The sequence below is a fragment of the Xiphophorus couchianus genome, chromosome 16, assembly GCF_001444195.1.
Source record: "Xiphophorus couchianus chromosome 16, X_couchianus-1.0, whole genome shotgun sequence".
NCBI classification, from domain to species: Eukaryota; Metazoa; Chordata; class Actinopteri; order Cyprinodontiformes; family Poeciliidae; genus Xiphophorus; species Xiphophorus couchianus.
Genome location: NC_040243.1, coordinates 8342016 through 8366007, shown reverse-complemented (window position 1 = coordinate 8366007; position 23992 = coordinate 8342016). Strand labels below are relative to the sequence as shown.

At 36.0% G+C, this 23992-nt stretch overlaps 2 long non-coding RNA genes across 2 annotated transcripts in view; one reads left to right on the top strand and one right to left on the bottom strand.

The window, feature by feature from the left end:
• The window catches only part of LOC114159557 (uncharacterized), a 16439-nt gene extending 12728 nt beyond the window's left edge, over positions 1–3711 (bottom strand). The window contains exon 1 of the long non-coding RNA XR_003598617.1: positions 3572–3711. This is a non-coding gene — a long non-coding RNA (uncharacterized LOC114159557). The remainder of the gene's footprint in view (positions 1–3571) is intronic.
• LOC114159556 (uncharacterized) lies at positions 3612–23992 on the top strand. Its single transcript, XR_003598616.1, has 2 exons — positions 3612–3744; positions 23311–23992. It is a non-coding gene; the product is annotated as an uncharacterized LOC114159556 (long non-coding RNA).

The window sequence follows — 23992 nt, the reverse complement described above, 5'->3', positions numbered from 1 at the left end:
CTAACAGAATCCTGGTGACGGTCCAGGTAAACAATGCCAGTGATTCTAATAAAACAACGCTCCAATGAGCAATCGAGCAGAAGTACCACATGAAAAAGTAATACTGTTAACAAATAACAAACTCACCCAGCAATCAAATCAATAGGTTCAAAGATTTTTGGAGGAATTCTTGAGGAAGACGCCAACAGCAAGCCACAATCACAGTGGAACAGGTGAGGATCTTTTACTGCGCACTGCAGGCGGGACTTTAAATAAGCTAGTAGAGTTTGTGCAACACAGGAAGTGGCCCCGCAAAAATAAAAGTCCTTTACTAATTGCGGGTTACATATGGTCTGGACTTTTTTCAGTGTTTGATACTTTCATCAACAGCATCAAACTTTTCACAATATTTTAAACATGTCTCTTATGATACACCTACTTAACCCCCTTCTTTGGTTTTAAATAATTGCTTATATGCTTGTTTGTTAACTTAAAAAATACAGGCATTTCTAGCTGACTAAACAGACTACATGAATGCAGCTTTTGTTGCTTTCTAGTTACACAACACTTAATAATACTGCTGGTTCATTCACCAACATTTAACCCTTGAACACTCACACCTACAGCAATATAAGTGAAATAAAAAGGTTTCACCTATTGTTGCAAGAGTCTTTAATGGGTTAAGGATGCTAACAGCTATCTGTAAACACGTTCTCCACCTGAGCCACAGACATCCATGGGTACATCTCACTGTGTTAAGACACCCTTTGCCCTCCATTCAGGTCATTCACTAAAATGGACAATTATTGTATTGAGTCATTTTACACTTTAGGTCTGTTCTGATGAGCAAATGCCTGTTAGTTCCATGTGTGAGTCAACATGAACAAAGCAAAAACTATTGTACCATCTTATTAAATGTAAACAATTGTGGCGGACAAAGCGTTTCAAATCCTATGCAGCATATTATACATTTTGTAATTAATTTACATTAATTATGTTTTAGATGTACAAAATATGCATGGCTGAAACATAGATCATTTTTCATTCATGTTAAGTGTTTAAACCATGGGGATTTTTTTTTTATGATATACATTTTAAGCCATGGTTGTATTTATGTGGTCATGCAAAAGTATTGTCACTAGATGCCGTACTCAATGCTGCCCCTGGTTATTAAAGTGGTGCATTGCACAGATTCATATCATTTGCTCTTTGTCAGCTCAGACTTAATTTAAAAATATAATTATAGACTACTTAGAATTACATTGTCATTGTATTTAATAAATATCACTCTCATTTCTGTGTTATCATTTCATGACAGTTGTAACATGATGTTTCTGTTATGCACATACCAAATAAAGGTGACATATTTCTTGTTAAAATTGCAAAATATTGTAATACAAAACACAGATTTAGAAATATTTATCAAAGTCAAGAACTCATGGTGCACAGAGTGCAGTTGTGTTCCTGCATTGCAATTTCCTATGTTTTCAAATTGGGTCTTACAACTTTATTTCTTTTTAGAGTATAATAGTCAAGTTAGCCATTGTAATCATTTTAAGAACCTGTGACAATGACAGTTATTTGCTTTCCACAACAACTAAGGCAAACCAGTAATGACCGTATACTCAGGACCTCAATGTCACAACCAAACTTCAACTGGCTCAGTGCGTGGGTTTATTGACGGTTGTAAACTAATCCAAGAAGGTAGAATTTTTCCAGAAGTCAATCTGAGCAACACCTTGTCCACTGCAAGTGAAGCCTGGTGTAAGACACTTAGTGGCTGGCTGTATCCGCTAATTTACCCTTTGGTACTAAAGTGTGTCGGCCAGTAATGTGATGAAATCAGCCAAGTGCAGAGCACTGTATCATGCTGGCAACACGCCAGAGATAACAAACGGTGGCCAGCTGAGACACTTACCCCTTTGCAGAATCTCACAAGAAAAAATGAAACACGCCAAATTTTGCAACACATCCTGTCATGCTGATGACATTTGAGATTTAAATACTGTTGCCTATATGAAAGCACAATTGTAGAATAAAGCAGACAAGACATGTGGAGACTGGGGATGTAAGAGCAAGGTCCTCCTGCTGTCTACTGACAGTCAAATAGTTTTGCTTAGAGGGCTACTGATGCCGTTTCCCTTCTCTCCCAGTTTGATGCTTGGGTTGAACTTTAATACTAACATTTGTCTCTGCTACGTCTACATGTCTAAATTAAGCTGCTCCAATTTGATCTGGCTAGACATCACTTATATCCAGCAGTTGAACAGGTACCTCATGCACTTTTTTCTAAATGCCTTACTTTATGGAACTTAGAATAATGTATTTGGTGAAAAACATAAAAGGTACACTAAATTACTACATAAATATCCACCTCCTTTAGTGCACCTAGATGCTTTTTTTGCTTCAATTACAGCACTGAGTTTGTGTATGTCTCAATTATTTTTTTCCTCCTTACAAAACAGGTGTACATTTGACAGGTTACTTGGGGAGCAAGTATGAACAATTGTTTTTAAGTCCAGACTCAAATTCTCTATTGCATTGAGATTGGGCCTTTGATTTGACCACTCCAGAACATCTGTCTTGCTTTCTTTTAACCATTTCTGTGTAGTTTTTGTGAAAATAAATCTCCCATATTTTAGTCTTATGAAAAACTGGATCAAATTATCAGTCAGGATTTAGCAATGTTTTTTATTTTTTATTTTTGAGAAGACTGCTCAAAAGCATTTTTAGAGGATAATGCTGTCACCATGGTTCAAAGTGGAGATAGTATGTTTCTGAGGACGTGAAGTGTTTGGTGCTTACCAAACATTGCATGTACTATTGTGACTAAACAGCTAAATTGCTTTCTTTTATTCATTTCCCAATTTACCTTTGGGATCAATAAAGTATTTTTGAATTTTAATTTCAACTGGAATGTTTATGTCATAAGATCTTTTGTCTTTGTAAACCTGTCTAAAATATTAATTTCAGGTAAATGAGGCTAAAATATAAATATACTGCTATTAAAAGTAGTAATTGGTGTTTTAATAAATATACCAAATGTAAATTTAAAATGCTGCAACTTGTTAAATGCACAATAAAATCTAGTTAACTTAATAGTTACAAATTTTTCATAGTTTTAAAAATGATTTAAGCCATGAACGGTTTTGTCTTTTATTTTGGGTAAAATACAGTTTATTTGCCGCAAGTTAGTTTTAAACGTAAAAAAATGTCTTCTGGTTACAACCTAACTTGTTGTGCAGTCAATCATGTACTTTCTTCTATTTCGTTGGTTGATGTAAAACGAATGTCCAATCATATGTGTGAGGGCGGGACCTAAATGGGGCAAGTAAAAGGTCATCTTAGCTTGCTAGATTCGACTACCATGCTAAATAAGCAGGAAATGGTCATAAAATACCTGTGGATGCAGAGTTAGAATGTGTGAGTATTTGATGTAAATGATTTCTGTGCATAAATGAAATGCTAGAACTGCATAACGCTAATCGCGAGTTAGCATTAGCATTTTACGCGAGCTATTGTATACTGTATGTAGTATTTACTAACCTTAGCCAGACTTGTGAAATTAAACGAAGACCTTTATCACACAGACCGAGAGGAATACTCTGGACACGTCTGCCGTGGATTGAATGGACGAATTTTCCCAGTGAACTCCATGTGGCCTGTGATGTGAAGTGAATTTCAACTCAGCTGTGGAGTGGGACCTGCATGGTCACGGATAAGGCCTCATCCATCCCTCACATCTAAGCAAACTCCAAAGGATTTGTGAGTAAACTAAAACATGTGCATTTATTTTCTGCCCGGTTTCAAGTGACCTGACCATTTGTGTTTTTGGTCAAACACAAGGTGCATATCAGGCCTGCAACTGTTTTTTCTTTATTTCAGTAAAATATTATTATTTAAATGGCAACTGAATTTAAAGGGAAATTATCTTGTTAGAATGTGATAATCTGTAAAAAAATGTTTTTGTTTATATTAATAATACCTTAATCTTTTGCCTGTGTTGAAACATATCATAAATTGTATTTAATTTTTATTGTACGTCCTAATATATTTTATTTACTACATTTTATTTACATTAAACATTTTAGTTGTCCTAAGTTTATTATTAGATACATAAGGTTAAAAGCAGAAATTCATTATTCTTCTCACAGTTTTTATTTATTGGAGGCACTGCCATAATTAAAAAATCACAAATAAATATAAAAGATTAAAACTGTTCTCCTTTTAACCACTAATTGCTTAGTAGTGAGAGTACTAATATTCCCAAGGCCCTGCCCAGAGTACTACCTTCACTTCGACAGGGGGTTAATATCTAGCTTCTTGTATTGGGTGCTACATTTGTTGCTTGGAGTATTCTTTTGGAGTATTCCTTTTTTTTTAGTTTTAGGACTATAGTTTAATTATATAAGGAAAAACATTTTTATAGACATTAAACCAACAGTTTCAAACTCTCACTAGACAAATACACACATTCTTTTCAGTTAAACCTTTTACTAATAATTCATTCATGCATGTTTTGGTACTATGCTGAACCTAGTTGAGGAGACAGCGGTAAACATACCAAGAACTCGCTTATCCCCAACTCTTTTGGGAAGACTCCAAAGCATTCCCAAATGTCCCAAAAAGTACAATTTCTCTGGGGATCCCTCAGTCTTCCTAGTAGGTCTACTGTGTGCAAACATCCCGCCCTGATGATGTACTTATCAAATGTTCAAACCACCATAAAACTGTAGGAGCAGCACCTCTGTTCTATGTTATTTGGAAATTAACAAGCTTTTCACCCTAATTTATTTCACATAAAATGTTTCACAAATCAACAGAAGCTGTTTTTCCCCTGCCCCAAAATAACTTAGTCATTCTTTTTCCACAGGTTTATGCTACACCCTGTGGGCTTGCATAATGTTTTGTAAAATTAATGTGACATTCTTAATGCTGAATATTTTCATTAATTTTGGTTTGGACAATTATTCTGCTTCCCAATGTGACACGGTGGGAAACCAAAAAGGTAAGATTTATTTGGCTATTAAATGCATACCAATGCAATGACAATGAATTTATTTCCAGACATAATTAATTTAAATACAACAACAAACCCTGTTAGCATAATTATTGAACTTCATCAGCATGCTTCACATGATAAGATATTGTTTAATGAATGTAAACAAAACACTGCCATCACTGTGTATAACTTTCAACGCAGTAATATTTATTACCCCAATTAAATGTAGAAAGAAGAGTGAAATATATTCAGATTGGATTGAGAGCATTGGGCTGTTAATTTGACATCTATGTAAGCCTGTAAAACAAATTAACTCCTTCATATAGACAAAGTTTTGATACACTATCCGCAGTTCCTCATTTTTGAGGAGAAACATAATAAAATATAGCTTTCGGATCCACTGTTGTGTGGAAAATCATTTCAGTTCATTTTAAAATAATTGATATTAACATTCAGAGATAAACATTTGGATTTTCTTTCAGTTTCTCGCTCATTGGTAGCATTGCCTTTTGTACAAAATGCAATTGCAATGTCGAATAAGATTATCCTCTTTTGCTCAATAACTCTATAAAGAGCTTAAGTTCTTTACCAAAGTATTCACTCCCTTTGAACTTTTTCTAATTTTGTCACTCTACAGTGTGACAAATAAATGATTGAAAAGAGCGGCATGCATTTGTGTTCAGCCTTTTAGGCATACCACAAGGCAAAATAACTCTAATTCAGTCAGAATGGATGGTAAACGTCAGTCGACACAAATTTTCCAGAACTTTCATGAATTCTCATGTGGATTTAGGTCTGTCCTTTTAATGAATGTAAACATGTAAATGATTCCATTTTAAGTCCTTCCTCTGTTGTTAGGGTTGCTGTTGTAAATTGAACCTCAGTCCTAGTTTCAAGTCTTTTTAATTTTTTCATTATGGCCCTTTGTTAGTTTCATATGTTTTCCCATCAGCTCTGACAATATTGTTTTGATATCATTCTGAAGTTACTATTTGAAATTAACATATAATTAATTACTACCAAAATGTATTCTTATTAGACTACATTAAGTCCGAGTACCAGAGTGTGAGATCCACAGCTTTACTACATACTTGGTAGTGCTTGATGTAGAACACACATCAGTCTCTGATGAGACACTGAAGATTTTCCCCCAGTTATAAATAACAAAATGACCAATCTAGACACTAAATAGGTCAATATGAGTAATTGTATCTCCTGTCAGCCAGGTTCCACTCTGCTAAAACCTTTTGATAAATTTGTCCATTCATGACCCACAAAGATTCCTCATATGTACTATGCACAGAGCTTCCTCGGCAGAAGAAAATTGTTTATCAAGTCAGTCTGCATTTACTGGCCAATTTATTAGACATATTTGTTCAATTAGCACAAATGGCAAATCACCCAATCAGATAGCAGAAAATCCATGCATTTGAGAATCTAGATGTAGTAAAGACCACTTACTGAAATTCAAACGTAGCATCAGAAATTGCTGAACCACTAAGATAGTCAAGTTTATTAAGAATTGTTCGAGAGACTGTCAGTTTAGCTTATGTTGGCGGTCAAACAAAAACTTGCTACAGACAGGGTCCTCTTGACATACTTTGACCCCTGTATCAGCAGAGCACTGTTTAAAGACCACAAGCAACCTGAGTGTTGTTACTGACTATATCTGTATTTGACTGCAGTGTAACCATTTTTGGATGCCTGTTAAAAACCAGCTCCTTGTTCTATGCTTTGCTTCAGAGCGTTTGGAACTTCAGCTATTAGTTTTTCTCGATTCTGCTGGCATCTTTGACTCTGTTGCTCCTTCCTTAATTGAAACAATGCAGCAGAATTTAATCCTTCTTTCATAAATTAGATCAAAGTCCTAACTCCACAGTTTTAATTTAAATGTTCATTACCTATCATCCATCTCTCATCTGTAACTGGTACACCTGTGCAGTGCTTTATTAAACATGGTCATTTTAATTAATGACTTGCTATTTTTCTACCCAAAAGCATGATTATGCAAGTGTGGTTTCAATCACCGTGTTCCCCCTTTGCTTCGCTGATACTTAATTTGTATGCAGCCACTATCATTGCCTGCCCCTAGGAGAGCAGAGGTCCATATAATGGTTATTTCAAGAGCCTGGCTTTGGATGATTCAAAGGGATGCAACAAAACTCAGAGAAAATTCAGATCAGTCCATATACATTAATCAATGCATTGGTATTTCACAAAAAAAGCCAGCATTAAGTTCAAAGACGGGGACAATTTTTAGCCAAAGACACAATGAGGGTGCAGTATTATCTCCATGTTTACATGCCATTTTTATAGACCCTTCTTCAGTGATGTGCATAAAATGTGTTTAATTAAAGAAAGGAAATATGATAAAAAATAGAAAAGTCATGCCTTGGTTTTCCTCTTTGTCATTAATATCCTAGAACAACAACTATAAAGCGGAGAGCTAAGTGCTAAAACCCTGTATAGAATATGACATGAGTCTTTTTTTGGATCATCCTCAGAGATTCACTTCTCAGCTCTTAACTGAGATCTTAGGCTTAATTATGCATGTAATGTGTTGTAAGAGGAATTTTCTCTAAAGTGTATGATCTGGTTTTTCTCTGTTTGATAAGATCCATTAATTCATCTGATACCAATATTTTAACATTCAGTATGTGAAAGAGAACATGGCTGCTGGCTGTATTGAGCTGATGAATACAGCCAACTGAGCTTAAGCACAGTTGCTTATTTTTTGAGAATGGGGGAAAAAAAGAGAAGGGTATATATAGATTTATATATTTTATGAGGAATATATGAAGTTAGGTTGAAAAAGATTACCAAAAAACTGTTGGATTTTGCTTTTGAGTGATGGACAATTATTCCTTCCAGGTTTTTGTGAATTACTGTGGACAGGCTCACCAGGTGATTGGTGATTGTCTCATGATCTCACTGAATTGCATGTTTTATCTGTTATTTGTGCCTTAGATCCAGGACTCAGAATTAATGTTTGGGCTATTCTATGAATGCAGCTATTTTAAATGGCTAGTGTTGGATTAGTTTAGAACACACAAAGTAGTTTAGTAACTATTTATGTGGCTCTTGTGAGCAGATGCAGGAAATTGTTAATTTAACTTAAGCTTAACACCAAACATAGATGAACTTGCCGACAAATTACGCCAGGCATACTTTCTACGTCAAGAATATGTGAGATTAACATCTTTAAAGTTTTTTATGTACTGTTGAGAGAGAGAGAGTACCCTGCTGACAATTCAGTGCCTTACTAGCCAATGAGGATAAAATCAACAAGATATTCATGAATCACTTCGACATAGTGAAAATCAATATTTCATATATGCAGAATGGCATTTTACCATCCACAATGAAAATGTCAGCTGTCTCAAACATTATTCTTCCTTAGACAAATGACTTTGTTTTTTTATTTATTTGTATTGGGTTTGCAGCTGTATCTACCCACAAGGCATTCTTTCTTTCTAGAGAGAAGCTAAGTTCTTACTAGGAGAATATCTAATTTAAGTTATCTATGATTTAAATATGAATACACAATTGTTGGTACATCAAAATGCCTTGCCATGCCCATAGGCTGATCATACTTGGCAGCTTCTTGTGATAACACAGCAAACTAGTAGTGGTTGGATCTGCATGATATTGTCCAGGAAGCTTGATGCAATTTCAATTGTGCAGAGTGAAGGTGAACCAAATTAAATTGGTAAAGTAGTGACATATTTCGGCATCCTCACCCAATCAAACAGATTTAGCCAGGCCATCCTGGTGTGAAAGCATCCTTATTTAAAGTGATACGGTTTCCACAAGAAATGTTGAAATTTGTTCTGATTAATTTGACCTTTCTTCTAGTCACAATCACAGAGAAACTGCATTTTTCTCACCATTTTCTAAATCGTAGTTGAGACTACTTCGCAATCAGTTCCAATCAATCAGTTCCTCATTTGAAGAAAAGAAGGGATTTGTTATTAAATGAAGTGCAAATTATGTGTATTCATGACAAGTCAAAGGATCTAACAGCTTTAGAAGTCGTGCATGAAGCTCAAAAACACAATCATGGTGTACCTATGGCGCAGGATCAGCTTTAGTACTCCAAACACGTCATACTGGAGCACAACAAGGATGCTGAGCCTGAATGCTTAATTTGCGGCCAGTGGGATGCTTTATCCAGAGATATAAACAAGTGCAGGGCCTATTGCATGCGTCGTCACGTGGGGCAAGCATGGACTGAATTGTTAAACAGTGCGGGACCTCCTTGTTAACCCCCAGAGTGCAGATTCCAAGCATTCATTCAAGAGAAAGTCCCGACTTTGAAAATCCAGTTGTGCATAGCAATTGGAATCTTAACTCCAACCATCTAGCAGAGGTACGCATCAAAAGCGCGTCATTACATCCAACTCTTCAGAACTATAACAAAGCCTTCTGAATTCAAATAACAGACAAGAAAAAAGTAGAGTTTTTGTCCTGCGAGCATCAGATTTAAAAAATCCTGTAAGTAAATTTTTTTATTGTGTTGCATGGGGTTGAGGAAAAAGCATCAGCCGAACTCTTGTGTGAAATGCTGTGCAATACTTTCAATTTTCATCTTTTTCACAGAACTTTTCTTAACGTATGCATTAAAAGATAAACATAACGGACCTATAAAAGTTGTTTTATCTTAAATGTCAAATGAGCTTTTGCATCCTGTGGGTTTTTTTTTTATTATTATTATTAGGCTCTATGTATCAGATCCCATGCTGTTATGTGACAACTTGCATGAAAAATGCTTCACAATTGAATCAGTATACTTTTGAACTGACCAGTTGTTTTGGATGTATTTTTTCTCGTTTTACTTTTCCCCATTTTCCATGTTCAAACATCTTTGTAAATACTACAGACAAAATGTAAATCATTATCATATTAATTTATTTATAATTTACTCAGTTGCTGAATAAATTAAGTTATACAGGTGTAAAACTCATGGTTCTCCTATGAAGTTAGAATGTTGTCTAAAGAGAGGTCAAATAAATCTCATCAGCACACATGTAGACATCCTGTGGCATGTTTCCATGACCTTCAAGACATGAGTTGCTTCAGCACCAGCACCAACTCTCCCGTGGCCCTAAAAAGATTAAGCGGAAATGAAAAGAAAAGTGCTATGGATTATAAAAATTCTCACAATATGACTTATTTGGAGAGCTGTTGCAAGATGCAGTTTTTGCACAATGCAAAAGCTATCAAGTCATTATGTGAGATGCAGTCAGAGTCCCACCAAAGAACACGGTGCTAAAATAGAATCAAATAGTGCTAGCTTAATGTGGAAGGAAGAAACCTCCTGCAGAACATAGCTGGCCCCCAGCATTTAACACAGTAAAATTCTAATATTTACTAAATGTATAATTTTCTGCAATCAATACCGTACTGACTGTTTCTCATTATTGCTCGTGTTGTGAGTTAGGTGTGCTCATTGTCTGCCTGAGAATGTTGCCAGTCATATTTGTGTGTAAGCAGCTTGTTGTGATGATACAAGGGTATTGGCTGTGATTTGTGACTTTTCCGGATATGATTCCTGGTTATTTTCCCTGCAACTGGTTGAATGAGGTAGTTTGCAACACAATCAAATCTCACCCTCTAATTTTACCAATCAGCATGCCTTGAACAGGACAATGAGAGGCAAATCATCTGGAGCATGATTTAGTTAAAATCAAAACTTGCTCTTTCAGAGCAAACCATGGATATCGATGTCTTAAAGGATATATGACATCAAACCAGTGTGATACAAATTATACTTTTTACAATTGCACAGGAAATTAAACTTTGTTCTATTAATAAAATTTGGAAACTTCGATGACACTGTTTAGTGCTTAAAAATGTAACTTCTATTTACAGAGTTTCCACGGGGTAGTAAAAGGTAGTAGATTAAATTTGCTCAAATTAAAGCCATTGAAAGGTAGTAAAATGTAACAACAATAATTTGACTTGATAGTATCTTGTCTGTATCTTTTATTTTTCTATTTAGAAACCCAACTGTTTTATTATTTAGCACACCGTGTTCCAGTCGGGTCCTTATTTGTGCTGCGCAGCGCACTCACTTCCGCCTGTGAGTTGTTGACGAAAGCTAAGTGCTCACAGTTCAATTTTCAAGTTTGGTCTGGGAGGATTTTATTGATTGATCAGAATGTCCGGGTTTTTGTTGTTTTTCAGGGACCAATAAGCATCCTTAAATTGACTGGCATGATGCCTGGAGTACGGCAGCCTTTCTCCTCCCAGAGCTGCTGCCTGGTGGCGGCGAAGAGCGCTGCAGGTGTATTAATATAAGTAAGCGGATAGACTGAACACTGTGGACTGCTGTTCTGTTGTTGATGCTAATGGTGTAAAAAATGCTAATGGGTAACTTTAAGGGCGAACTGGAAAATAAATTTCATATAATCCCGGTCTCAACAAAAGTAATTGTTACGGATGCTCAGATATGAAAAATTTAACTGATGTTGCTATCCAATAGTAACACTGCTGTTTTGCTAGATCTACCAATATTTTATTCTATCAATTTTTTTTTTATCCAATTACTCGATTAATTGTAAGAATAATCGATAGAATACTCGATTACTAAAATATTTGTTTACAACAGCCCTACCACAAACCGTGAAACCACTACTACCAGCCATTCTGGAACCATGAACTGTTTACACCAAAGGCTTCTCCTACCATCTGGCTAATACAACTGACATGAAATCTTATAGGACCAGACAATGTCTTTACAAGTTTTTGGAAAGCTTGTGCTAAATAGAGCCTCAGTTTCTTGTTATTAACTGACAGGACACTGTGTGTTCATTTCCTCTATAGCCCTTCTACTTCAAGGTTTGACATATTGTTCATTCAGAAATTGATGTAATGATAGCTTAGCTGGTATGGGTTTTCAATTATCTCAACTACTCTGTCCCTTATTCCTCTAACCTCAGTGAGACATTTTCTTATCCATAGAAACTGCTCTTTGGATATTTTCTTACATTTAAACCATTACATGACCAAGAAAATCAACAGTTTCTGAAATACACAAATTAGTCCTTCTGATACAAGGATCAAAGTCACTTAGGTCTCCTTTTATCAACCATTCTGATACTGAAATTGAATTTCAAATGTTGTATTTATATGCTTACTAAAGTCAGTTTGTTATCAAAGGTCCTTTGTTGCGTAAAGTGTGGATCAAGTGTAGATGTAAGAATAAACTACTGCTGTTGAACAAAAAGCAAAAAAACTTGTTTGTTGGCATCATATGTCATCACTTACAAAAACGCAATATTTTGCACATTATTTCAACTGGATGCTTTAGTAGTAAGACTCAAGGAACAAAACTAAATTGCATGATATGTGAGAAGATGCAACTCTTGAGTGAACAAACTCTAATCCCAGTCTTTTGATAAGTGCTGCTGCCATGAAGCACAAAACAAAAACACAGCTCTCAACAATTATCAGTTTCGAGATGTAAACCTTTTTCTTGTTAGTTATCTTAGCTGCTTTAAACACTGTTTCAAAAACATGGCTTTACTTCTGGTATCTCAAAGTATTCTCTTACCACCGTCATGTATCATGCTGCTCTGATTAGTCTTCTAAAGTGTTCTGAGTGCATTACTAAAAAAACACATGCAACTAATAATTATCTTGAGCTCCAATTATGGAACTCTTAGTCATAAGCAGAGGCCTTTGTTAATCAGGAGAAGACTGTTGATGCCACCGTGATGTGAAAATGCATGGGAATCTTGATAATTTGCATTGAACGCGTTGCTTTTGTGGGTGCCCCGCTGCCCATAAAGAGCAAGGAATTCATTAAAGTCAACTTACATTTTCTTGATTGTTAGTGTGAGGACACAATTACCATGTGAGAACTCTGAGGCTGCCTCAAAGCTAAACAATTATGAAGAGTTGTGCTTGTAATTTATAACTCTGCATCTTTTCACAATTAAACAATGGGAGCCCTGTAAATAAGAGTTGTGTTGCATAAAACGTATGTTATTTTGTTTAGTGTCTATATGATACAAAAGGGTCTTGCAGTCTTATGACATCTGACAAGCATGAAAAAAAATCTGTTTACATTATCACTTGATAACAGCATGCTGACATCTTCATTTCCTGTGCGACCCCATAAAATAACCTTGTCAAAGAAATATTACATCCCATACGTAATGACGTTTTGTTTGCTTCAGTCACGCAAGGTCATCAGTGTAAGGCTGTCAACACAGTCTGTGGCTTAAAGGCTTCGGTGCAACTTTAATGACATGAACAATCATTGATGGCGAAACAGTGACCAGTGATTTCTTGTGTTGTATCCGATGTGAGCAGTACAGAGTATAGAAATATTTTATTTTCTCCTATTTTCACCTGGAGTCTGAGTATGCATCTGTTGTTGAACTTGTGCACAAAAAGAAGAAAAATAAATTTCACCTAACATTTTCAGACTCTGTGAGCTTTCAGTCGGTTTGTATTAGATTTATCACTTTCTTGTTTCTACACCTTGTTGATGCCTCCAGAGTACGACTACATTGGTATGGGAGTGGAGGCTTAAGCTGCGACTATGACATCCTTCTTGGTGCATTATCTTCACACTCAATCTCCTTGGGGTAGATGGAGTGCACCGAGGAAGTGCTTCCACCAGTTAAGTCTTAACATGTAACTAGACATTGCTTTTAGGGGTCGGCTGTTAACAGGGTTGACGATGCTCTTTTCTAGCCTTCAGACTGAATATTCCCCAAGTCTCCTGCTCTTCTTGATAGTTCCTTTTTTGGAAAGAGCTTTCAGGGTAAGCCATCATTGTTAATATATTCAGTGCATACAGGTTCACAAGATATATTTTTTATATTTCATCAAGATTTTCCATGGTTCTCTGTGGTTGACTTATTGTTCATACCATAAATATCAGCAGTTTTGTTATTTCGTTTCAGTCCTTCTGTTAAAATGAAATACCAGTTTGTACATGAAACTTTTCAAATTTTATATTTAAGCTTCTATAGTTATCTCTGGTTAGCTGATGGGTTTGGTGGCAATGGGATAGGCAGGCTTACTTGTTACAGCTATGGCTCCAAATTAAAAAGACACGCTTATGTTTGAATTAACCGTGTGAAATTTTGATAATGAAATTGCTTTTTCCCTAAGAATTGATTTCATGTACTTTATATTTGACTAGTTTTCATCTTGGGGCTGCACAGTGGCGCAGTTGGTAGCACTGTTGCCTTGCAGCAAGAAGGTCCTGGGTTCGATTCCCGGCCGGGGTCTTTCTGCATGGAGTTTGCATGTTCTCCCTGTGCATGCGTGGGTTCTCTCCGGGTACTCCGGCTTCCTCCCACAGTCCAAAAACATGACTGTTAGGTTAATTGGTCTATCTAAATTCTCTCTAGGGGTGTGTGTTGTGTGTGAATGGTTGTTTGTCCTGTATGTCTCTGTGTTGCCCTGCGACAGACTGGCGACCTGTCCAGGGTGTACCCCGCCTCCCGCCTGGAACGTAGCTGGAGATGGGCACCAGCACCCCTCCCGACCCCATTAGGGACAAGGGTGAACAGAAAATGGATGGATGGATGGATGGATAGTTTTCATCTTATTTGTCTGATATTTTATTCATCAGGATAGACCTGTTGTCATTTGACTCTGCCTCTCTAAACTGTGGCATTCCACAAGGGTCCATTCTGGTTTCACTCTTATATTCTTTTTGCATTCTTGTATCAACATCTTGAATAGTTTTCTGATTGACCTACCACCTTTAAGCAGATGAAATCCAGTTGAATAAGTTTAATAAGCTGAATATGTTGTCCATTATATTTCAGTGACCAACAAGAACCAGAGATGGGATCAAGAACTCTCCTGCATTGGTCTAGCTTTAACTATATAAAAAATAATAACCCAGATCATAGCTTGTAACTAATTGTATTCAAATATCAACCAGGAAGTTGTAAGATAGGTAGGTGTTATATACATTACTTTAAAATTATTATGATTTTTTAAAGTTTTGTTGATCCAGACAGTAGCAGGTTTTGATATGGGCGGCAAGGGCATGAGCCCCCCACCCTCGCTCACAACCAGAAGATCTGAATGTCAACAGTGCCTAATTCAACAGTGCCCAGTGTAAAACAGCAGCAAAAAGGAGAAATTAAATGCAAAACTGCATAAATAAATATGTAAAAATAAAAAATATATACTGCTTAAAGTGCACTTGTATGCAAGGGCTGGCTTTTTTGCAAGAAGTAGAAATAAAAGAAGTAGAGTTGATGTTGTAGCTGCACTAAATGTTTACTTGCTAACTTTGATTTAAAACTAATTTGATAACTTTTTTAGAGCTTCTTTTATGTTCAACTCGTGTCCAGGAGTATGTGGTTTTCTTTTGTACCAAAAATTCTTTTTTAAAATCTTTGAAAAGCTGTCAACCATCTTTCCAATCTGAAAACTTCCTCTTTATTTCCTTTGTACATCTCAGGGTTGCACATGTTCTCTTTTCTGCTCCTTCTCACATTATGTATTACCCAGGTACATAGTCCCATTTTATAGCGCAATCAAGTAACTGTTACCTTCAGTTGTCATAAAAGTTCTGTATATATCTAACATAGTTTAAAAGAAGGGCGGGGGTAACCCATACCTCCACTTGCTGTCTTGTGTTGAAGTTTTAATTGTTACACAATCGCTAATGTTTGGCTGTGATGTGTGTTATGGATCAGTTTGATGCTATGAAGCTCATCAGAAGTTGTCTGCTCTGTAAACAACCATCCTCCACTGAAAAGAGAGAAATACTGAGCTGAACAAGATGGCTGTTAATGTTAACCCATGGAGGCATGGACACCATGGTCTGAACGTTCATGTCCTCCGCCGCCATTGCAATAAAGTGCAAGCAGATTAAAACTCTAAAACAGCGCAGAAAATATACATCATTGTTCAAAACTTCTTGTGTTTGCTGATTAGCCTGGTAGAAATTCTACTGGAGAAATCAAAGTAAAAAGGAATAAGCCCAGACTGTATGACATGAGATTTTAATCGAGCGGAATTGTGCAGGAAAGCAATCGCCAGGCTGCAGCACATGTATATCGTATATGTGTTAGGCATAGTTAGTGCCTAACACTAACTATGCCTAACACATAGTGAGTTGTGTGTTTTGTGTGAAGTATAGAGACCACACCAAAACCACTGTATTCTTTCAAACATGCAAATTAAAATAATGTTAGAGGTTGAATGCAGGACTTGAGGAGACCTTTATTTTTTTAATTCTTCTGTCTAGAGATCTCGACCTACTTGGGAAACATTTGGCACCCCAATCCAAAGTATTCTGGCCTTAGGATGAATAAAACGCACAGAAACTGAAGTTTTGAAGATACACAAAAAACAGCAACAACTTGCTTCACAATGATCTCAGTTTTAGACTGCGTGATCAATGCAAAAGTTAGGTCTTTTTGTAGTTTTACGCTACATGGGGGCCTTATTTAAGGCCCAAAACCTAAATAACTGGGGTACATGATGGAGTAGATGACTAGATGGCTCACACGGGGCTGAATTGGACTGATACGCCCCTATTGCCTCTTTTCTCCTGTTTTATTCCTTTTTCTCTCTGTTTTAAATTTATAACTGTAGGAGAAGCGAGACAGCTTCAGGATGTATTCCTGATTATCAACACTCTGCTGGGTTTCTCTCCAACCATCTAATCTGGTAATTTAGCACAGGAGGAATAATTTAAAGAAAAAAGTACTCTGAGCCTCCAGGTTGGAAAAACATACTACATCTCATCAATCAAACCAAAATGACAGATTAACTCATTAAATGGCTTAAGGGGACTTTTAAGGCATTTCTCCATATCAGGAAGAGTATGCACCAATTTACAAATTAAATAAATCCAATTCTACAAATTTAAGGTAACATAGTCAAAGGGGTTTGATCAAAAAGTTTGGGTGTTTGTTGAGAATAATAATATTTTAGAATATCACAGCCAGAGTCCCTACCTAAATCTAATAGATAATCCATGGAAGGAAATTTTTTTCAGCCTTATCAATAATTGCACTGTTCTCAGCAAATTTCACAATTTTCACAAGAAGATCTAAATATATCTCAGCTGTAGTAAGATCCCAGTGGTTTAAGATCCTAACAACTCCTCTAGCTCAGAAATACACCTGAGTTCAGACTCAAAGAATCTCATTTCTCTTTTATGCTTTGTACTAATGTTATTCAGTGCTAGAGTAGCTTCTGAATTGTTAACAGAACCATCAAAAAATTATCACTAGCCATAAAGCAGCACACTTTAACAGCAAAGCTGGACATATTCTGCAAGTGCATTTGATTTCTATAAATCTTTTTGTCTACATATTTCACATCACTGCATTCACAAAAAAGAAAAACTGTGAATATGCAAAATTAATGAGGTCCAAGCCTTTGCCAAGGAGACTAAAATTAGAAAATCTCTGACAGTTCAATATGTAGAGTCATTTTCCATTTTAGCAGAGAAACTACTATTAAAGAACTGGGGAAGTTTCACATGAAAGCAGATGCAAATCTCCTCCACGGAGTGTCTGCAGCAGTAGTTCAAGACTTGTCTCCTGCACCCAGGAGGGGTGTGCAAGGAGCAGATCTGAGTGGAAGACTGTGGGTAATAAGACAATTAAGGAGCAACTCACGTGATCTGCAGCTGCACCAATTCATGGAAACTTTGTCAAATCACGCTCCCTGCATGCTAATATATTGATATGCATTAAGCTCAGACGATGCAAACATACGTTTGTTCCAAAATGTGATTTTCTAAATAACTCAATTATCCTACATGTAGAGCCATAAATGTCATCTTTCCAAAGGTATCCTTGCATTAACTGAATTTTTTCCCTGGCTTTTAAATACTACATTCAACATCAACTTCTATCTCAATTAAGGACTTTAGTTACATTCACAGTTGTTTTGCTCAATTGCAGCTCTCTCAATTCTTTAAAAGCATTAATATGTTTTTTTTTCCCGTGTTAGTCATATTTTAGAACGATCAATATTGAAACGCAATTACATCTATAAAGATGTGGAAGCTAGATTCAGCAACAAAGACAAAATGAAATAAAAGGAAAAAAAAAACTTTGCCATGAAAATTACATTATAAACAAGCAGGTTTCTATCGAGAACTATGATCGAATGGCTGCATTTCATTGAAAAGCATTATGTGTTGTGCACTTTCTAAGAGGTGAAAGGGCACGGTCCTCTTTTCATACATGCAAATGTGCTACCCGTTGCTCTCAGTGAAATTGAAAGCACCTTTGATGAAATGAGGGAAAGCGTGCCGGATGCTAAATTATTTATTTTTTTCACACTTCAATTCTTTCATTATTGAAAGTCTTGCAAATTTATGCAAAATGTAAATTATTTATTTAGTAGTTGCATCTAACAGTCCTCTGTCACATGGTCTAAATCATACATCTACTCTGACTGTAGTATTTTTGAGCACTTGTGGATGTTTGATAACCTGTATCACATGCTATACACTTTGACGCACACAGTTGGTATGTAGCTGATTTATTCTTGAAATTTGGTTAATAAGTTTGTGAGGAAGTTAACAACAAAAATTAGTTCAGGTTTAACCAAAGTCAAGGCATAAATCTAGCTTCATTCTTTCCATTTTTACACAATTTGTTTGTTACCCAAAACCTTATGTCAAATCATCAGTATGTTTGTTTACAGGCATAATGTTGATGCTTGTTTGCACAAGGCAGCTATTGGCCAACATGTAACCCTACACACAGTTAACAGGTTCACCGTGCTTGAGCATGGACATTTAGAGATGCAAAGTCTCTGCCATGCCCAAAATGTCTGTAAATGTTCAGCAGAGACTGGAAAGAGTGTGCATACCAACAATGTAAATGAAAAAACAAAGCTTTCATTCACAAGGTGACACTAAAAACAAAATAAAGACGACTTGCAAACAAAAGCTGAAAAGCACCATGAATGTTTGTTTGGAAAAGTTTTATCTCTTCAGAACTGCAAGGATTCACAAATTACATTAGAATACTGATGAGAAATTACTCAAAATAACTTTCTTTTAAATGGACAACTGTCGAAACCAGTGTCTCCTTGGTGTCCCAATTAAAACCATAAAATAGGCTTTCATTTAGTAGATAAACTAACTTAAAATGGTAAACTGCAAAGACAGAATCTCACAGCTTTATGGAAAAATATGAAAACTTACAAAAAATATATTTCTAACTAGATAAGCCAGACAAAAGCTTAATTTTGTCAGCACATCTTCCCAGTAATACCTGTTGACAGTCAATGAGGTGTTATTACAAAGTTATGTAAATGAACAGCCTTTAACGCCACCATGTAGTTGATCAGGGTTGGGGAATATTCTTTTGAAACTTTGATGGCTCTTTTCTCCCTGATCTTATTTGCAGAGGGCCAACATTCAAATGATCATATTCTTTTACATTTTTTGTGGCGTTTCTATGTGTTTGAAATCATTAAAAAAGCTTCGTATCCACACTTGAATCTGTAAATAACTCAAAATGCCGAAGGGGAAACTTGTTCCTTTTTTTGTCATTGCAAGTCACCAAGGCCTACCACATTTTTTCAGAATTTAAATTTTAAATGATTTTAAAATGCCTTCTGCTTTCATTTCACTGTTCTGCACTACTGCATATCAAACAAGAATCCCCATTTTAAAACATTGAAGGCTGTGGTTGTAAACTAACAAAATGTGGAAAAGTTGAAATAGGAAGAATACTTTTTCAAGGCACTATATGCATAGACATCAATGAAAGATAATACCCATCTAATGACCTAACTTCACAGTGTTTCTATCTTGCAAGCAGGAGAAAAAAAATGACTGCAAAGATACCATCAGATTTACGAAGTAGTTTATTTCCTCAAGCTGTGAGACTAATTAATTCATTTTTTACACTCTTAACACAAGATCTTAGCTTTTGAATCATGATAGTTTATTCACTTGTGAATAAATTTTCAATTTTTGTCAGTTGTGAAATGGGAATAGATATGCAATTTTCTTATTTCTCTAAAGTCATTTCATCACAATATTTTCCTCTCATTTGGGATGGGTATCAAAGACCTAAAGAGAAATTTACCATACTCTAGAGCAGTGGTTCTCAAACTTTTTTCAGTGATGTACCCCCTTAAAAATATATTTTTAGTCAAGTACCCCCTGACACGGGCAAAACATTTTTGGAATAAAAAAGAGGTACAGTGCCTTCTTTTTCACTTTATCTGTACTTTCAGCAGCATTGCTGCTACGCTTTAGCCACGTCTCCATAGTTACAGTGTAATCATGATAACGACAGGTCATTGACGAGTCAAACTAGCTTGGTGGGGGGGGGTCCGTTTTATTTTAAAGGATATTGAAACTAAATACTGAATATAAAATTCAGTGCATGAACACACATTTATATTTTATCGAACTTTTTACAAAATAATTTTTCCCAAGACTTATTATGAGGAGCCTACTGATTTTTTAAAGATATTTTGAAAAGCTTCACGTACCCCCTGCAGTACCTCCACGTACCCCCAGGGGTACGCGTACCCCCATTTGAGAACCACTGCTCTAGAGTGCTGGGGTCCCAATTTATTCAGCAATAACCAGATTGAGAAGGGTAAACATTGGACATGTTCACTAACAGAGCTTTAATTTTTGTCTAATTAACACTCAACAGCACTAATGTATCTTGAAAATAACGCATTTTTCCTTCACTTTGTGCGATTGGAATTGCTCATACTTTCACTATAAAACATAGCTGTGAGTTCTACTACTGTTTTTCTTCCATTTGATGTCACCAAACGCTTAAGTTATTGACGATCACTGTCTTTTTGGGGTTTTATTCCAACCATATTTCTTCCTCAGAGAAGAAAGTTACCAACTGTCCTTCCAATTTCTAATAGACAGTTCTCCAAAAACATTATATTATGATAGTCTATTTAAGAAGGGTCAAATCATTGGCATCAAGCAGAGAAAACATCTAAGGAGATTGCAGCAACTTCTAACATCTATTCCACAAACATAGGGATGCGTCTTTCCACATGGCTTTTGAAGAAATGAGAAGCTACTCATTGTATCAGCTGGGGTTGAATAACTCATTACCAGCTGGAAGACAGTTGTCTGTGCAGTAACTATCCAATAGGAGATTCATATCCATTTGCTCAGTTAAAGCTGCAGTATGTCATTTTTAGGAAAAAATTTTTTTTTTTTTACATATTTGTTAAAACTGTCCATCAGGACAGTATTGAATGAGACAGATAATCTGTGAAAAAAATTGAGCTCGTCTTTTCCCAGTTCTAGTGCTAATTCGAAACAATCGATCAGAGCCAGGAGAAAGGTTTTGTGCTGTCAATCAAGCTTGTATGTACGTTGCTCACAACCCTCTCGCCTCCCTCTTTGCTCTCTCTGCTATGCTACAGCTTCTTCTCAATCGCAGAGTCTGTCAGGAATGCTCAAGCTAGTTAGCATGGCCAATAATGATGGTGGATAAACTGTTTTTCTGAAACTGCAAGTTGTTTCTCTGCCATTAGCACATTGAGTGGTTCATACATGAGTGATTGACAGCGGTATACCTTCCTCTTACCTCTGATTACTTGTTTCTGATCGGGAGTGGTGTATTTCTGTAGACGGCAATAGTAGAACTGGGAAGGGGTGGAGGATTTGATGTTTTCACAGAGTATCTGTCATATTATACCGTCACGACAGTGACAGTTTTAGTAAATATGTAAAAAAAAACATACTTTTTATCAAAGTTACATACTGCAGCTTTAAATTCAGGTGGCAGTGTTTCTCTTGGCCAAAGAGTGTATAATGTGGTTGTTATATAAAATCAGGGTACACTCCATTGCTATGAGCATAGTTAAGTAAAATATTCACATGAAAAAAATAGTCTATATAAAACAAGCAAATCTCTTTAAGCTAAGAATGTTAAAGAAATTTTTTATTGAGGTTTATTCTGAGCAGGTGCACCAACACCTTTGCAAGCAATTCTAACAGCCATATTTTCCCTTTGCATCCTCCATGTGTTTGCTAGGCTTCTTTTGTTTTAAATTTAATTGCTGCTGGCAAACACTTTGCACAGACACATAATGGGTTACTTTTCCATCAGAGCTTTTGGCCTCTGTTGTCAGATAAGCTGTGATAATTTGCTCAGCTGCTCTATCTTAAGCACTATCAAAGCTTTCGATTCTACAAACATTGTTTGGTTTAGTGAACTTTATTTTCATTGCCAGAAATGTTGAACTTTCTGTAGAAAGGACGGTGCTTTCTGAAAAACCTGCAAGATTCACCATCACAATTATCTTCTAGCAAAAACTGGGTAATTTAAATTACCATGAATCAAACAACATATTTTTTTACAGACTGTTTTCAGAGAGAATGTTTTGTGGCATATATGGCACAGCACATACCATGATGCTCAAAAGTGTACGCCTGTTAAAATATCTGCTTTTAGTGATGTAAAAGAATGAGGCCATTGCAGATTTAAAAAAAAAATACTTTGTCCCTTAATGCCACAGATGTCCTGTTCAAGTTAACTTATAAATTAATAAATCTTCCCAGGCAAGCAAAGTGACAGAAATGTAAAAGTTGTTTATGCATGGGGACACATCCTTTTTAATGTGTCCCCATGCTTAAACTTTGTTTAAATACTATTACATTTATTTTCAGTAAAATCAATTTATTCTTAGCAACTTTCACAAAAAAGATCTCAAAGTGCCTAACAAAGACAAAGCATGAAAATTAAGATTTTTTAAGATGCTAAAACATCAAATTATAGAAATAAATATAAAGTATAACAAAATTTCATCATTACACATCTAATATCTATTACATGAAGTATAAACAAACAACATTGGACATTACCAAAAAACAAAAACCACTATCTAAATGGTGATGCCGCTGTCAGTTTTGCTGCTGTTTTTTTTTTTTTTTGACATTATAGATGTAAATATGAATAGCTTCAATTCAGTCTCTGCTAGTGAGAGGAGATTTTTCATAATCATAGTGTGTCCAATCTTACATCCAATTTTGAAAGCCCATGTACATGGTACTGACTCAAATACGAGTGCCTAGTGTTTACTACAATGACAAATCATTTGAACCGGCGTGCTTCATTGCTGTACTTTCCAAAACAGACTATAATGGAACAGTGTAATACAACAGACTTTAAATCATTGTCACTATTTGTTAGAATGTTTAATTAATAATCTGTCCTATATTTTCTGTCACAGAAATGAGTGAACTTGAATGAGTGATCCAAGACTCTTTAATTCGAGGGAGGCTGACCAAAAACCCAGTTTCCTGGAAATTTTTGTTTGAATCATCCCTGTTTGTTGCTGAATCTCATCTAAATCGTGTGTCACTTCTCCAGGTGGCTCCTGGCGAAATGCCCACTTTTAACCAATATGCTGATGTCAGATATGCCAGGGGTTTTTTGTGTGTTATTTAAAGGCAAGCCAAGAGGGAAGTATGTGTCATCAGTGCTGAATCCAGAATCGTTTGCTTCACACCAAACAACAAACCTGCCACCCCCTGTGGTGTATGTCGACCTGTTACAAAGCCACTTCTTCCCAGCTGAAGCACAGAGGACTTCAAGCGCTGTTTTATGCCGACAGCCATCAGACTTCAGTGTGTACAGAGCTTCCTGCCCCACTGGCCCTAGCCTCAGCCAGCCAGAGTGTGCTGAAGCAGAATAATGGTAAATGCTCTTTCTGCTCTGAGCAATTCTGTAACTTTGCTTGCCTAAGTAATATATGTTTAATGTGTATAGGTCAATGAATGTTAAATATCCTGCTACAGAATATGATTACATAATTCCTTCAGTACATGTCATTGTCAGAAAATGTATTTCATGACCAACCAATTAACACTACTGTCTATTTGTATGACTACTTTGGAGGAAATCGGAAAAGTGAAAATGTGAATATCTGTGTATCACTTGTGATATTTCAACAGTTTTGCCCACAAATAGGCAAAACTATTGCCTACAATTTACACACTTTCTGTGTAATATCAAAACATTTTCAACAGAATAAATGACAAACATAAAGGTT